We start from the raw sequence: 18,754 nt of genomic DNA on the forward strand, positions 1-18,754 counted from the left end.
GCTGCATCTAGATCCAGGTTCAACTTTTTCAACGCCCAATAGGCCTTATGCTCAAGCTCCGCAGGTAAATGACATCCTTTACCATACACCAGTTGAAAAGGGGACATACCAAGTGGAGTTTTGTATGCTGTTCTGTAAGCCCAAACAGCTTCATCGAGCTTTAAAGACCAATCCTTCCTTGACGGACAAACAACCTTCTCTAGAATGCGCTTGATCTCTCTGTTAGACACTTCCGCTTGACCATTTGTTTGCGGATGATAGGCAGTAGCAACTCGATGATTCACATTATAACGCTGTATCATAGAAGTGAACTTACGGTTGCAGAAATGCGACCCTTCATCACTTATGATTACCCGAGGCGTTCCAAACCTTGTGAAAATCTGCTTATGAAGAAAATTCAACACTTCCTTTGCATCATTTGTCGGTAGAGCTTTGACTTCTACCCATTTTGAGATATAATCGACTGCCAACAAGATGTACTGATTGTTGCAGGACGAGACAAAAGGCCCCATGAAATCAATTCCCCACACATCAAAGACCTCGACTTCAAGCATCACATATAACGGCATCTCATCCTTTTTCGTCAAATTTCCCACTCGTGGGAAACGATCACACCTTAAAACAAATTGATGAGCATCCTTAAACAAAGTAGGCCAGAAAAAACCTGCTTGCAGAATACGAGCTGCCGTCTTCTCACCACCATAGTGTCCACCATAAACTGTGGAGTGACAGTCTCGTAATATCCCCTCCATCTCACAGAATGGGATACATCTCCTGATGATCTGGTCAGCTCCCTGTCTAAACAATATGGTTCATCCCACATATACCACTTCACCTCATGCAGAAACTTCTTCTTTTGAGCTAAGGTCAAATTAGGAGGCATTATATTGCTGACAAGATAGTTTACAATATCTGCAAACCATGGCTCTTCCTCCTGAACTGCGAACAACTGCTCATCCGGAAAAGAATCGTTGATCAATGTCTTATCCTGTGAAGTAGACTCGGGATTCTCCAATCTAGAGAGGTGGTCAGCTACCTGATTCTCAGCACCTTTCCGATCCTTGATCTCTAACTCAAATTCTTGTAGTAAGAGCACCCAACGAATGAGTCTCGGCTTCGAATCCTTCTTGGAAACCAAATAGCGAATGGCCGCATGATCAGTGAATACTGTCACTTTTGTCCCAAGCAGATAAGATCGAAATTTCTAAAAACCAAAGACTATAGCTAAGAGCTCCTTCTCAGGAGTGGTGTAGTTCATTTGGGCCCCATTTAAGGTCTTGCTAGCATAGTAGACCACATGAAAGAGATTATTCTTGCACTGCCCAAGAACTGCACCTACCGCATAATCACTCGCATCACACATCATCTCAAAATGCTCTGTCCAATCCGGTGCTGTAATAACTGGCGCAGTGATTAAACCCTTTCCTTAAGAGTCTCGAATGCCGTCACACATTCATCATCAAATTTGAAAGGCACATCTTTCTCAAGCAAGTTGCACAACGTCTTAGATATCTTCGAAAAGTCCTTGATGAACCGCCGATAAAAACCCGCATGACCAAGAAAACTACGGATTCCTTTCACAGAAATAGGTGGTGGAAGATATTTAATGACTCCCACCTTGGCTTTATCCACCTCAAGATCCTTGCTAGAGACCTTTTGCCCAAGAATTATGCCTTCACGCACCATAAAATGACATTTTTCCCAATTGAGCACCAAATTAGTTTCCGCACACCTTTTGAGCACGACACGAAGATTATTCAAACATTCATCATACGAATGTCCAAAGACGGAGAAGTCGTCCATGAATACCTCAACATTATTTCCAATCATGTCAGAGAATATAGCCATCATACATCTCTGAAAAGTGGCCGGTGCGCCACATAACCCAAACGAAACTCTGCGAAAAGCAAACGTGCCAAATGGACAAGTGAAGGTAGTCTTTTCTTGATCCTCTGGTACAATACAAATCTGATTATACCCAGAGTAACCATCTAGAAGACAATAATACTCATGACCAGCCAACCTGTCAAGCATCTGATCAATAAATGGAAGAGGGAAGTGATCCTTCCTCGTGGCCTTGTTCAACTTTCGGTAGTCCATGTATACTCTCCATTCTGTAACTGTTCGAGTGGGAATGAGCTCATTCTTCTCATTTGCTACCACAGTGATACCTCCTTTCTTAGGCACACATTGCACGGGGCTCACCCAAGAACTGTCAGAAATAGGATAAATGATGCCTGCATCCAGCCATTTCAGAATTTCTTTCTTCACCACCTCCTTCATGATAGGATTAAGTCTGCGCTGTTGCTCAATAGTTGGCTTACTACCCTCCTCTAGCAGAATCTTATGCATGCAATATGAAGGGCTGATCCCCTTGATGTCTGCTATGGTCCATCCAATAGCTGATTTGAATTCTCTCAAAATCCTTAAGAACTTGTCCTCCTCACTCCTGAAAGGTCAGATGCAATAATGACAGGTAAAGTAGATGCATCACCTAAAAAAGCATACCTCAAATGTTCAGGTAATGGCTTAAGCTCCAAGGTAGGTGCTTCCTTAATTGATGGTTTGAGCTTTCCTTCAGGATTCTTGAGGTCAGAAGTACCAAGAGATTCAAACGGCATGTCCAACTTTCGCCTCCAGGGAGAAGCATTAAGATATTATAATTGCTCGTTGCCATCTTCATCATCACTGTCGAAATCTCCCACTAAGGCCTTTTATAATGCATCAGACATTAGCATATGACTGAGTTCTGAAGTAACCCCAGAATCAATCACATCCACTTTTAAGCACTCCTCATCTTCTGTAGGAAATTTCATTGCTTTGAATACATTGAAGGTCACATCCTGATCCTGCACCCGCATAGTAAGTTCACCTTTCTACACATCTATCAAGGTACGAATAGTAGCTAAGAAAGGTCTTCCCAAGATTATGGGAATCTTCTTATCTTCCTCGAAATCCAGAATAACAAAGTCTGCAGGAAAGAAGAGCTTATCCACCTTGACTAGCACATCCTCCACTATGCCCCTTGGGTAAGTAATAGAACGATCAGCCAATTGTAGAGATATGTAGGTGGGTTTTGGATCAGGCAAATCCAATTTTTTAAAGATTGACAACGGCATTAGATTGATGCTTGCTCCCAAATCACAAAGGCACTTGTCAAACGACAACTTGCCAATGGTGCAAGGAATGGTGAAGCCACCTGGATCTTTAAGCTTTGGAGGTAACTTTTGTTGCAGCACAGCGCTGCATTCTTCTGTTAGAGCAACGGTCTCAAGGTCATCCAGTTTCACCTTCCTTGAAAGAATACTCTTCATAAACTTCGCATAACTAGGCATTTGCTCCAGAGCCTCAGCGAAAGGTATATTGATGTGAAGTTTCTTGAACACCTCCAGAAACTTACCGAACTGCTTATCCAGCTTTTGTTGTTGCAATCTCTTAGGGAAAGGTGGTGGAGGATAGAGCTGTTTCTCCCCTGTATTACCCTCAGGCAGAGTGTGTTCAACAGTAGTCTTCCTTGGTTCCGCCGCTTTCTCCTTTTGCTTAGCTTCTTCATCTCCAACTTCAGTTTCTCCTTCTTTTGCCTTTTCAGCATCAGCAACTTTCCCAGACCTTAAGGTAATAGCCTTGACTTGCTCTTTAGCTTCCTTCCTGCCTGGTACTTCCGTTTCACTGGGAAGTGTTCCAGGTTGACGATTGAGCACTGCATTAGCTATTTGACCGATTTGATTTTCCAAGGTCTTGATAGAAACCGCCTGACTCTTGCACAACAGCTTAAGTTCCTCAAAATCAGCACTAGTGGGTGCAGCTGCACTTCCCTGTTGAGGATATGATTGCCTTTGAGCATACTGCTGTGGTTGCTAGAATCCAGGTGGATTGAACTGCTTACTCACACCTTGCTGATATGGTGGCTGAATAGCATTCTGATTATTACCCCAGCTGAAATTTGGATGATTTCTGTTGTTAGGATGATAAATAGCTGGCACAGGCTGCTGTTGTCGCTGATAATTGTTCATATACTGAACAGATTCATTGACAAGAGAACACTGATCTATAGCATGAGAACCTGCACAAAGCTCACATACCATAGCTATTTGATTGACTCCGTAGGTAGCTAGAGAATCGACCTTCATAGACAGCGCTTGGAGCTGCGCTGCAATAGTGGTGGTTGTATCGACTTCCAGAATACCTGCTACCTTCCCAGGCATCATCCTCTGAGTTGGGTTTTGATGCTCATTTGCAGCCATAGTCTTAATAAGATTATAAGCCTCAATATAGCTTTTGGCCCATAAGGCGCCTCCAGCTGCTGCATCGAGCATGGGCCGAGATTGGGCCCCCAAACCATTATAGAAACCAGTGTTCACCATCCAATCGGGCATTCCATGATTTGGACACTTTCTCAACATTTCCTTGTAGTGTTCCCAAGCTTCGCACATAGATTCTGTAGGTTGCTGCGCGAACTGAGTAAGAGCACTCCTCATAGCAGCAGTCTTTGCCATTGGATAAAACTTCACCAGAAACTTTTGCGCAAGATCTTGCCAAGTAGTGATGGACCCAGCTGGTTCAGAATGTAACCAGTCCTTAGCTTTATCCCTTAGTGAGAATGGGAAAAGCCTCAGCTTAATAGCCTCATCAGTCACGCCATTATATTTGAAAGTACTGCAGATCTCGACAAAATTCCTTATGTGCATGTTGGGATCTTCAGTCGCAGCTCCTCCAAAAGAAACAGAAATTGCACCATCTGAATAGTGCCCGACTTGATTTCAAAGGTGTTAGCTTGAATAGCCGGATGAAGAATGCTTGACTGAATGTCATCAATTTTAGGCCGAGAAAAGTCCATAAGAGCTGGATCGGCTGGAACAATACGATCACCCATGATTACTGGTTCTTTCTGCTCACTTCCTGAATCCGAATCTTCAAAATCTATCTTCTCCGGAATATCAAGAACTTCGTCTGTCTCCTCAGCTGTATCTAAAGTCCTCTTGCGAGTACGAGAACGAGTTTGCATAAACGCTCGCTAAAGTACCTGAAACACAACCGAAAACAATAAGTAACACGTCTTAATCACTGAGTCCTAACGACCAATGATGGTAAGTACATAAACTAAACAAATACGCCGAGTCCACGGCGGCGGCGCCAAAAACTTGTTAGGGTGAGAACACGCGCTAATATTCACGCAAGTATACGCGTTCGCAAGTAATATAAAATACTTTCTAGTTCATTGCCACAGAGACTCAGACTAATTATGTTCACTTAAACTCACTCACCAATGTATGTTTACTTCTCAATGTTAAGACAATAACACTTAGAATAATATTAACTAATTATGAACTACAATTAACTACTAAATTTGACCACTTAATTAACACTTCGAATTAACAATATTAAAACACTCATGAGATCACAACTTCATTACTACTTCCTTCAATAGTTATTGTTATTACCCTTAACATGCAATAGTGATGATATTAATCGAATAACACGAAACTGATAAAAGCCAACTTTCATTGTACTAATACCATTCTACCAAACATCCACAATTGAGATAGAAGTTGAATAGACATCAATTATGTTGAGTCCCTATATGTCTACAGAAATTGACAACATAATTATTTAAGCACAAGTTATTCCTTTTGATTACACAGGGCGAATAAAACGGTTAGAGTTGCCCACTAATCAAGCAACATCATACATGAACCTATGCTAGCATAGCAAGTTCTAAATCTCGAGATCCACCGTTGCTTCACAAGAGATTAACACCCTATCTTATATGTTCGCGACGCACATAAGACGAATACGCACAACCAATACTAGATATCATACAATCATCACACACTAAGGTATTAAACAACTAACTAAAGAATTCTATAGTAAATCTGTTACGACCCCATGATCACGATTAGCCCATGATAGCACTTATCGTCATCATGGGTTCATATGAAAACATGATAAATTTACACAAGAGAATAATAACTAAACTAATTATATTAAACCAGAGTACGTCACAAGAGTAATTAGGTTCAAAGCAAAGAAAACTAGCATCCAACGTTACAACAAAATAAAGAATCACAAGAAAATATGATTCCTCTTCGTTGCGGTGTGCTAAAATGGTCTTCTTCCTTATCTCCTTCGCTCCTCGATTAATACGACGATTCAACACACGTGAAACGTCTCTGAATCTACTTATATAGAAGTCCCATAAAACTCAGATTACACAGAAGTTGGAAGCCAAACAGAAGTAGAAGTCTAAAATAAATATTTTAATTTCCCGTCCCTGCGCGGCCGCTCAGCTTAGCTGAGCGGGCGCTCAGCTTCCTGCATGGCCGCTCAGCATAGCTGAGCGGGCGCTCAGACCCCTACTAGAAAATGTCTGATTTTTGCTCCGTTTCTTCGCTGTGATCTGATCCTTTCTTCCCTCTCGTGATGCTAGGCACATGCCAAGGCTTATTATTGATGATTACTCCCCCGAAATGCAACTATTACTCTGAAACGCACAAACACTAGAAAAACGCATCAAATACACAAAATACTTGATTTCAAGACACCAATTTAAGCCATTTTAAGACGTTCTAAGCGGTATAAAATGCCACTTATCACTCAGTAGCTTTATCATTTCCATATCATCATTGTTCTTGTTTTTCTTTGTTTTTAAGCCAGTTTCTAGGACCATGATAAGCTTCTTGTTGCTCATGACACACTATTTGGGGATCTGAAAATGTTTGAATTGTTTGGTGTTTGGACAGATGTATGCTATACCCTTGCCTGGCTGTAAATATGCTTCAGGAAAAGTAGCCACTTGAGCATTTCTCAATTCAGTTAACAGCAAGGTATCTTCATGAGTTATAACTTTGACTTTGTTGATGAAGATATCTAACTCAGATGCCCTCCTTGAGACAAGGTAATTGAGGGACACCTGTATACATCTATCTGTCCCTAAGTCATTTGCATTGATCACTATCTTATTTTGCAAAAGGTTGTCCTGATTGACCATGATCACTCTTATGAAATTAATTGTCTTGTTGTAACACCCCCAAATCCGGGGTCGGGGATTCGGGTTGTCACGAGTTCCGTTTCCCTTAATAACACCTAATCTTAATAAACAACCAACTACTGCGTACTGTGACCCAACAATACACACACACACACACCACAAGTTATAGTCTCAGAGATGAATACCAAAAATAACACAAGTCATTTTATTCCACAATTATAAGTCATTACACCTCAAAAGGGTTTCTGAATAAATTTACAGATTCTTTGCCATTATTACAATTCATAAACATACATAAGTCCGATACATCAAAAGTTGAAAGCCTAGCCTATTGGCAGTTCGTACCTCAGCTACAACGGCATCAACACCTACAAGAAGCTGCAGAACATTTCCTATCCGCTCGCGAATTGGGAGCTTGGTCCTGTTTATCTTGTCTAGCTGTTGTTGTGTGATGAAAGAATAAAGCAAGGGTGAGCAACAAGCCCACCAAAATAACATGTATAATAATTAACAATATATGATCATTCTCATAATACTCATGAAAGTCTTGGTCAAGCAAAAATGAATCAAGTTTGATATCTTAACGCGACCAAGTCGCAAAATAATCAGTATATATGTATATATACTTTTCAAAATCTTTGAAATCCTCTGACATGTATAATATGTTGAATATATTTGAGATGTCATGTCTAATATGTTTCATGTTTAGTTCTCAGATCTTAATAAACAGGAAAAATCTGTTCTTATTGGAATCAGGACTTACTGGAAGTCAGAACTTAAGGATATCAGAACTTAGATTATCAGAAGATAATATCAGAAGATGGATATCAGAACTTAAGTACTTGAGGACTTACAGTTAAGGAAGAAAGTTGATTTACAGGAAAGAAGATAGAGACTATTATAAGAAGAAGATATGCAAGGAAAGAGTTCGAGGACTAGAAGAAATATAAGATATCTGGTTGATATATTTTAGGAGACAGAATTATATTCCATATCAACTAGAAGTTATCTTGTAACTGTGTGTCTATATAAACACAGATATAGGTTTACTCTATAAGAGTAATGATCATCGAGAAGATCATATATTGTAACCTAGCAGCTCTCGTGATATTTGTTCATCACTGAGAGAGAACAGTTCCATTGTAACAGAGTTTGTTATATCGAATACATCTGTTTTCTGTTACTTGTGCTTTAAATCGACTTGATTGTATTCTGCACTGTATTCAACCCCCTTCTACAGTGTTGTGTGACCTAACAAGTGGTATCAGAGCCTATCTATTAACACACATACAGTAAAGATCCAAAACAACCATGTCTGAAGAAGCGGAAAATCCAACCAAGCCCGCTAAAACTGAAGAAACTCCAAAGACTCAAACCCATAGTCGATATGAGACTATCAGGGTTCCCATGCTGAGACCGTCTGAATATCCTATATGGAAAGTGAAGATGGCTATGTTTCTGGAAGCTACAGATCCAGAATACCTTGACAGAATTAATGAAGGACCGCATAAGCCAACCAAGCTCTCTATTGTAGTTGCAGATCAGCCATCAAAGACCATACCAAAGGAGAAAAGTGAATACACAGCTGAAGATATCTCATCTATTGCCAAGGATGCAAAGGTAAGGCATTTGCTGTATAGTGCCATTGATAATGTCATGTCAAATAGGGTAATTCACTGCAAGACTGCAAAGGAGATATGGGATGCTTTGGAGACAAGGTCTCAGGGAACTAATGCAATCAAGAAAAATAGGAGGACTATACTCACTCAAGAGTACGAGCACTTTGACTCAAAAAGTGATGAGTCATTAACTAACTTATATGGCAGGTTTGTCAAACTCTTGAATGATCTATCACCGGTGGACAAGGAATATGACATTGAAGATTCAAATCTAAAATTCCTTTTAGCTCTTCCTGAAAGTTGGGATTTGAAAGCTACTATTATAAGAGATAACTATGCTCTTGATGAAACTACTCTTGATGAAATTTATGGAATGCTCAAGACTTATGAACTTGAGATGGATCAAAGAAGCAAGAGACATGGGATAAAGTCAAGAACAGTTGCTCTTAACGCTGAGGAGGAATCCCCCAAAGTGGTTGTCTCAAAGAAAGTAAAAGGAAAGGCTCTCATCATAAAGTCTGATTCAGAATCATCAAGTTCTGATGATGATGATTCAGAAACTGAAAGTCTACCTGAAGTAGATGTTGATGAAGAGATGATGAAGCTGTGTGCTCTTATGGTGAAGGGTATCACAAAGATAGCTTACAGGAAATTCAGAAGAGGAAAGAAGTTTTCCAGGAAAGGTAGAAGTTCTGATAAGAAGGGCGTTAGAAAATCTGAAGGCAAAGGAGGAAAGTCTGATAGAGGAGATTACTCAAATGTCAAATGCTACAACTGTGGTGAGAAAGGCCACATATCTCCTGAATGCAAGAAAGGAAAGAGTGACAAAGGCAAGACACTTTTCACAAAGAAGAAAAGCTGGACAGACACATCAGATTCTGAAGATGAGGAGAACTATGCCCTAATGGCAAATGCTGATAGCAGTTCTGATGCTGCTAAGTTAAAGGTACCTCAAACAACTTATGCCTTTCATACTGATGATATTACTAAGTTGAGATTATATCTTAAAACCATGTTTATTAGCTATAGAGATCAAAGTTTAACATGTAAAAGATTAACTTCTGAAAATCTTGCTTTTAAAAAGAGGAATGATTATTTAGAAAAAGAGTTAGTTATGTTCCATCAAACTCAGAAGGATAGAGATGATGCTTTCTATGTAAGAGATAAAGTGCTAAAAATGAATATATCTCTAAAAATTGAGTTAGAAAAGGAGAGAGAGATTATCAGGACTTGGACTAACTCTGGCAGAGCAACTCAGGATATACTAAGTAGTGGAAACTGGAAAGAGGGCTTAGGTTATGGAGATGAGAAAAGTGAAAAAGGAACTAAAAAAGTTAAGCCAATTATTGTTAAACAGACTACTAAGCCAAAGGTAAATTCTGTTAAATTTGTAGCTAAAAATGTAAAGTCTGATTCTGAAAAGATGAAAGATATTGAGACAAAAGTGATAGCAGAGTCAACTTTTGATAAATTTGAACATGATAAACCAACTGAAGTTAACATAGGCTTAATGACAAAGAAGCAGCTTAAACATAAGCTGAAAGAGATTACCAGTGTAAACAAGGTAAAGGAAGCTAGGAAAAATAGGAATGGAAAGGAAGGTGTGAATAAAAGCAATAATTATATGCCTGTTCCTAATGCTCCTAGAAAGAAATGCTATAACCGTGGAAACTCTAACCATATGGCTTCTTTTTGCAGGAAGAATAAGAATATAAACTCCTTACCTTCTAAGTCAGGAGTTAAGAGTCAGTCTGTTAGGTTTAAGCCATAAAACCCTTGTTTTCATTGTGGTAGTATATGGCATTCCATTTATACTTGTAAGGAATATCATAGTTTGTACTATGATTATTATCAGATAAAACCTTCTTTGAAGAAAGTAACTTTAATTCCTTCTAGTATAAAGTATGATGCAAAGTCTGATACCGTCAATACTGATAAGAAAAATGTTAGCATAAACTCTGATGTTAAATCCGCTGCAAATGTTAACAAACTTAAAAAGGCCAAAGGATCTAAGCAAGTCTGGGTCCTTAAAACTAATCTTTAGTGGTCGTTGTGATTGCCGGGCAACAGGAAGAACATCCTAGTTCTGGACAGTGGATGTTCAGGACATATGACTGGAAATAAAGCCCTGCTATCAGACTTTGTGGAGAAAGCTGGCCCAGAAGTTTCTTATGGAGATGGCAACATTGGGAAAACTCTGGGATATGGCAAGATCAATTTTGGGAATGTCATCATTGAATCAGTAGCTCTTGTCCCAAGACTTAAACATAATATGTTGAGTATAAGTCAAATCTGTGACAGAGGTTATCATGTGGATTTCTTTGAAGAACACTGTGTAGTAATAAGTAATTTAACAGGCAAAGTGGTTATGAAAGGATACAGGCCTGGTAACATTTATGAAGCCAGACTTTCAACAAGTACTGATGGTTCTGAAATCTGTCTGTTGAGTAGAGCATCAATTGAAGAAAGCTGGAATTGGCACATGAAACTCTCTCATTTAAATTTCAATAATATAAATGAGCTTGTAAAGAAAGATCTTGTGAGAGGACTGCCAAAAACAGTATTTTCTCCTAATGGCCTTTGTGATTAATGTCATAAGGCAAAACAAAGAAAATCTTCTTTCAAGAGCAAAACTGAGTCATCAATTCTTGAGCCTTATCACCTACCGCATGTTGATCTATTTGGTCCAGTCAATGTCATGTCTATTGCAAAGAAGAAATATGCTATGGTTATAGTGGATGAGTTCACAAGGTACACATGGGTGTACTTCTTGCACAAGAAGACTGAAAATGCATCTACCCTAACTGATCATGTCAGACAGCTGGATAAATTGATAAAAGATTCTATTAAAATCATAAGGAGTGATAATGGCAATGAGTTCAAGATATCAATCATGGAAGAGTTCTGCAAAGATCATGGAATCAAACAGGAATTTTATGCACCTAGAACTCCACAGCAAAATGGAGTTGTAGAAAGAAAGAACAGAACTCTCATTGAAGCTACACGAACAATGCTTGATGAAGCAAAGCTACCAACCTATTTTTGGGCTGAAGCTGTGCAGACTGCTTGTTTTACACAAAAGGCTACACTTATAAACAAGCATGGAAAAACACCATATGAGATGGTGAAGAAGAAAAAGCCAAATCTAAAATACTTTCATGTATTTGGTTGCAAGTGTTTTGTTCTTAAGACTCATCCCGAGCAGCTGTCAAAATTTGATCTAAAAGCTGATGAAGGAATTTTTGTTGGATATCCACTTTCCACAAAAGCCTTCAGAGTCTACAATTTAAGAACAAGAGTTGTCATGGAATCTATCAATGTCTTTTTTGATGATAAGAAGATTACTGGGCTTGAAAATTTTGATGATCATGATCAGCTGAGATTTGAGAATGAAGATTCAAATTCTGATCCTGAATATTCAGATCCTGTAAGTTCTGATGGATTAAGTTCTGATGTCATTGAAACTGTGGTAACAACTCCAAAGGAAAATGCACCTGTCCAGGGGGAGCAAGCTGAAGATCCTACCACATCTCAAGACTCTTGAGAAGCATCAGAACCTGTCACTGGCTCTTTAAGTTTTGATTCATCTAGTTCTGATGAGCCAAACTCTGATAATTCTGGAAACTCTGATTCTTCAACTCCTGAAAAATCAAATTCAAATTCTGAAGTCTCAGAGAGCATAACTACAGGGGGAGCATCAGAAGATACTGATGGAGACAACATGGATCATGGGGGAGGATCCAGTTCTAGAGATCAACTTCCATCTGCAAGGAAGTGGACTAAAGCACATACACCTGATTTAATCATTAGAGATCCTGAATCAGGTATCATAACTAGAACTGTAACTTAAAATTAATGTCTCTATCATTCTTTTCTATCTCAGAATGAACCAAAGAAAGTGGAAAAAGCTCTTTAAGATGCTGATTGGGTGCAAGCAATGCAGGAAGAGTTAAATGAATTTGAAAGAAATAAAGTCTGGACCCTAGTGCCAAGACCAAAGAACAGATTAGTTGTAGGTACAAAATGGGTGTTCAGAAACAAAACTTACAGTGATGGCATAATTACAAGGCAAGACTGGTTGCTAAAGGCTACTCTCAACATGAGGGTATTGACTATGATGAAACATTTGCACCAGTTGCTAGATTAGAAGCCATAAGGATCTTTTTGGCTTATGCTGCTCACAAGAAGTTTAAAGTCTTTCAAATGGATGTGAAAAGTGCTTTTCTCAATGGAGAATTGGAAGAAGAAGTATATGTTGAACAACCTCCAGGCTTTGTAGATACCAAATTTCCCAATCATGTCTACAGGCTTGACAAAGCACTTTATGGCCTTAAGCAAGCTCCAAGGGCATGGTATGAGACTTTAGCTCAATTCCTTCTGAAAAGTGGATTTTACAAAGGCACAATTGACAAGACTTTATTCTACCTCAACCATGGAAATGACTTACTTTTGGTACAGATATATGTTGATGATATCATATTTGGTTCTACTAATTCCAAACTATGTGAGAAGTTTGCAAAGCTAATACAGTCAAGATATCAAATGAGTATGATGAGAGAACTCAGCTATTTTCTGGGCCTTCAAGTCAAGCAAACTGAAGAAGGCACTTTTATCTATCAATCCAAGTATACCAGAAATTTACTGAAGAAATTTGGAATGCAAGATTGTTCAACTGCATCCACTCCCATGGCCACTGCAACCAAGTTAGATAAGAATACTGGTAAATCAGTAGATATTACTAACTACAGAGGTATGATTGGCTCATTACTCTATCTAACTGCAAATATACCTGATATCATGTATGCTACCTGTCTTTGTGCAAGATTTCAGGCTGATCCAAGAGAACCTCACTTATTAGCCGTGAAGAGAATTTTCAAGTACCTTAAGGGTACATCTGATCTAGGATTGTGGTATCCTAGGGAATCAGACTTTAAGCTAATTGGTTACTCAGATGCAGATTTTACAGGATGCAAAATTGACAGGAAAAGCACTAGCGGAAGCTGCCAATTTCTTGGAGGCAAATTGGTTTCTTGGTTTAGCAAGAAACAAAAGTCAATTTCCACATAAACTGCAAAAGCATAATATATTGCTGTAGGGAGCTGTTGTGCACAGATTCATTGGATGAAGAATCAGTTACTGGATTATGGGTTAGAATTTTCTAAAATCCCTATTTACTGTGATAATCAAAGTGCTATTGCTATGACAGGTAATCCAGTTCAACACTCAATGACAAAGCATATCAGCATTAGGTACCATTTTATAAGGGAACATGTGGATGAATGTACAATGGAATTGCATTTTGTTCCAACAGATCATCAACTAGCAGATATCATCATAAAACCACTATGTGAAGCTACTTTTATAAGATTGGTAAATGAACTTGGAATGTTTTCAGGTTCTTTCTCTAAATCTGCTTAGTTTTTGTTCTCATGCATCAGACTTTATGATCAGTGTTTACAGATTGTATTATCTATATGTAATCTGTGCTTAATCTGAAAATTCATTAAATGCTGATTATTATCTGATGTGGATTTATATACTCTGATAAGTGTTTTGAATGTTCTGTGAGTATTCAATCCAATAAGGATAACTGTGCTAGATGCTGACCTAGTTCTTTAACATACTAGAAATCCCATGTTTGGATTAGTTATTTATGTGGAAACTCATTAACACAAGAAGATTCTGATATTGAGCTTAGTCAAGTTTACTTCGTGTATCTTATTACTATGTCACAAACTAGATTCTTGTTTCTTATCTGTCAAATTCTGATGTCAGTAAATCTTAAGAATGAACTAAGTGCTGATAAACCTCAATTATCAAAAGAAAAGAAAAGAAAAGAATAAAAGTCAGGTACTCCTTTGAGATATAGAGTAAAAATGTGGAAGGGAAGACCCAAGTGCATTGCTGGTATTAAGTAATATGCATTAGAAAAGCAAAAATTTTCTTGGTGACTTTTCACACTCTATGATTATTGGAGAAATACTCTAATAACAACATAAATTCTGATAAGCAGTCGTGACTCACTTACACTTAGAAGCCACTGTAAAAAGGAATTTCAAAAGATGCATAAAATGAGCACAAACAGTTGAGGTGGACTCATGCATAAATTTGTTCTATAGTAGACATCATGACTGATGACATATTTTAAGCATTTTTCTTAGTTATGCCTTATTTCTAAGATGTACTGAAGTTGATCAGACTTAAATCTTTATCTGATGTCTTGCTGAATGCACACACTTTCACTCCATATGAATGATGAAAATTATTGTGGTGATTAAGTTGTTTTTGACAAACAGTTAAGTGTCAGTTGCATAAATTCTGAGGACAAGTTCTGATGGAAGTTCTGATGATTAAACTCTGAAGACAAGTTCTGATCATTATGGGTTAGTGGTTAACGTGTATATCCTAAAAACCTACACGTGCACGGTAATTATTGCTTATTTTACGTGCCCATTAACTCTTCTTGCCATTTTTGACTGTTCACACGGTGTCAGGTGTAAAGTGTATATTATGCTTCAAAAATATAACTGTTGAGAGGAGAGAGTATATATATGGGAGTTAACAAATTTTATAATCTTTTATTTACTTTTCTATTTTTCATCTCTCTTATTCTCTCTCTCTCTCTCTCTAATATTCTCTGAAGCGTTTTCTTTCAGGACTTTTAACAAACACTTTGCAAACACTCTCTTTCTCACTTAACTTCTTACAGAGATGGCACAAAAAGACGTAATTTTCAATGGAGCTAAGTTTGTTCCTAACAACTACTCCGCCATTCTTAGCAAGGCTAAAGCTCCATCAGAACTTCACTTCATTCATGATTTTCTCATTAATTCTAATATTGGGTACGCTCTAACCCAACCTGATGCAGTCTCTAGAACTCAAGTGCTGGAGTTTTGGAGAAGTGGAGTATATGATGATGGTGGTGCTCAAGGGTCCCCAAGTATAATCTTTTCATCAGGGGAGGACGGGCATGTCGTAACTTTGGCTACAGTACGCCAAGCACTGCAGTTACCTGAGAACTGTGCCTATTCCACTGTTGAGGAGCCAGTTCTTCAAAATATGATGGCCAGTCTGGGGTATGAAAGGACATTGGCCAAGCTGGGTCAATTGAAGAGACCTTACATAAGGAGGGAATGGAGTTTCTTCTTTGACTGCATTACCAAGGCTTTTACAAACAAATGTTCTAACTTTGATGCAATCCCCATATTCAGTCAACAAATCGGGTATGCTCTCATTAATCAAACTTATTTTGATTATGCAAGTGTTGTCTTAGGTTTCATTGGGGATAGGATGACAGAAGACAGAAATACTGTTTATTTTGCTAGATTCTGTCAGCTTATTTATAGTTTTTGTTGCGATGATAAGCCCCAATCAGCTAGTGAATTAATACCACCATTCAGACTAGCTAAAAGAGCTTTTAATGACTTATTATCTACTGATAATAAGAAGGTTGTGTTAAGACCCCTCCAAATACCTTTATCTTTTAAACAAGCCTTAATAATCTATAATCCAGTAAAATACACTACATTATATCCTGATGTCCAACCATCAGAACCTCAACCATTAGCACCTACCACCTCTACACAAACACCTCAGACTTCTCAACCATCAGCACAAACAATCAGACCTTCATCTTCCAAAACTTCTAAGAGGACAAAGTCTGTTCCTCAACCTCCACAAAAGAGAAGGAAAATGATTCTCAGAGATGAGTCTGAGAGTGAAGAAGAAATAATTGAAGCACGGGTTCATGCATCTGAACCTGTGATAATTGAAGCTGAGAATGTTACTTCTCAGAAAGAAAAAGCAGCTCAAAGTTCTGATACTTTGAAAAGGAAATCTGTACATTCTAATGCTGCTGAAGCAACTCCTACATTGGAAAGGAGATTGAAGAAAATGAAGGCAATGAGGTATTTGGCTAAAGCTATCTCAGAAGATACTGAAGAAGCTGAGGAAGGGGATCAGGAATCTCTGATCTCACAGGAACCGATTATCATTGAAGTCCTTCCAGCTCAAGCCAAAGAAACTGCTTCCAATACAGTTGTTACTCCTCCTATCTCTCCAATTAAAGCTACAGATGATGCTAAAGAACAGACTGATAATTCTGAAATAGATATTCATAATTTGAATATACCTGAAGTTCTTTATCTGGAAGCTCCATCTACATCAAAAACACCAGCTCTAGAGATAAATTCTGCTGATCAGAATTTAGATGATGTTATTCCTGAATCTCCAGTTGCTTCACACACTGTTTAGCTATCAGAACACAATGAGTCTTCCTCAAGTTCGGATGACAGTGTTTCTGCTGAGACTCCAGTACCTATTCTGGGCAAGGAAGAATTGGTGAAGAAATTTGTTGAAAAGGAAGCACCTATTCCTTGGGAGGATACTCACAGAGGTGTTGATTGGACCAAGAAGTGGAATCGATCTGATTTTATTCCAGGTTCCAAAGTTCTGACAGAGCATATTGCAAAGGCAGATGAGTTGCTCACAAATGCTGATTTCAAGACATAACTCAAGATCACAGCTCTGTCTACAAAACATCTTCAAGGTCTACATACTGCTACTCATGAAAAGGTTGATACACTTAGAGAACAAGCTAATAAGCTAGATCAAGTACTCAAGCTTGACAAACACAGGTATATCAGACCTATTTCTGAAAAAGTTGCAGCCATTGAGATAACTCAAGAGAAGCAACAGGCCCAAATTGCTAAGGTTCTGGTTAATCAAGCTTCTCAGAAAGCTCAATTGGATGAAATCCAATCTTCAGTTGAACTTCTTCTTTCTCTCTTACTTCCCGATGATGCCAAAAAGGGGGAGACGGTAGTTAAGTCCAAATGCTCACCTACTCAAGAACTAAAGAAAAAGGATGATGAAAGTGATGACCAGGGAAACTCTGAGAAGAGCAGAAGTCAAAGAAAAGTTCAAGGAAAATCTTCTATTCAGGACAAGTCAAGTTTTGATGCTGTGAATGCTCAAAGATTGAAGTCAAGTGGTGATAAGCAAAGTCTGATGTCAAGTTCTGATATTCTGATTCAGTCAGGATCTGAAGACTCTCAGAGGTTTTTGTAAACACTGAAGTTAAAGGGGAAGCAGACTACTGTTTATTACAAAGATCCTAAAATCCAGACACTTGATGAGGAGATAGCAAGATGATTATTTCTGAAACACAATCCAGGAATGGATTTAGAAACTCTCAAGGAGGAAGAAGCTAGATTTGCTGCTGAAAAGACAAATCCTAAGTCTAAAGCTTCTGATGCAAAGAAACCTCCGAGGCCTAAGGAGAAAGGCATTGTGATCAAGGAGAAATCAATCACTGAGGCATCTAAAGCCAAAAGAAGATCACGAATTGAGATTGATTCTAAATCAAAAGGAAAAGAAAAGGTTGGTGAACCTTTAAAGAAAAAGAAAAATTCTTCCATTCCAGTCTATCAAACTACATTGCATGATGATGATTTGATAGAAGATGAAACTGTTCAAATTCTGAAAAGAAGAAAGATAAGTAAAGATTCTAAAACAACCTCTGACACTGCTCAAGTTGTTGTTCAGAATAAAGGACAACAAGCTACAGAAAAAACAACAAATTCTGATCAAGTTGATTTGGACAAAATGACAATTGCTGATAAGAAGAAGCTGTTATGGAAGAAAGCTACTCCAGTTGAACCAAAATAAAATTTCATGATGAGTTAACTTGCTAAATTTGGGTTGAGATCCAAGCAACCTAGAGATACAGCTGGATTAGGTTCTGACGAAGAGAAGATTCAAATAAGAGTAGAGGTTACTCTAAAAGATCCTTTCATATTGACAGACAAGCCATATGAACAAATCAAACAAAGACACCTTGACAAGGTGTTGTCTGCTCAAGTTGTGATAGATGCTCATGATAAGGAGAATCTAAAAGAGAAATTGATCTTATTTATCAATGATGGAAGGACTTATAGATTAGCTGATTCTGATGTATTAAAGAAGTCTATCAGAGAGCTTCAACATATTCATTATCTTCAGGAAGTAAAATCTGATGTTATTAGAAGATGGTTAGAATATATTTTGAAGGCTATAAGAGATCTATTCAGAATCTCTGGTACAAAGACTTCTCATTACAGTCCAATGATTACTGAAGGTAATGGAAGAGAAATTCCTATGCTGAAGA

The 18,754-nt window shown here is 38.2% G+C and overlaps 1 pseudogene; it reads left to right on the plus strand.

Annotated features, from left to right (window-relative positions):
- LOC141714589 (granule-bound starch synthase 1, chloroplastic/amyloplastic-like) overlaps positions 1-18,754 on the plus strand; it is a 77,061-nt pseudogene that overhangs the window by 10,434 nt on the left and 47,873 nt on the right.

The sequence above is a fragment of the Apium graveolens genome, chromosome 3, assembly GCF_009905375.1.
Source record: "Apium graveolens cultivar Ventura chromosome 3, ASM990537v1, whole genome shotgun sequence".
Taxonomy (NCBI): domain Eukaryota; kingdom Viridiplantae; phylum Streptophyta; class Magnoliopsida; order Apiales; family Apiaceae; genus Apium; species Apium graveolens.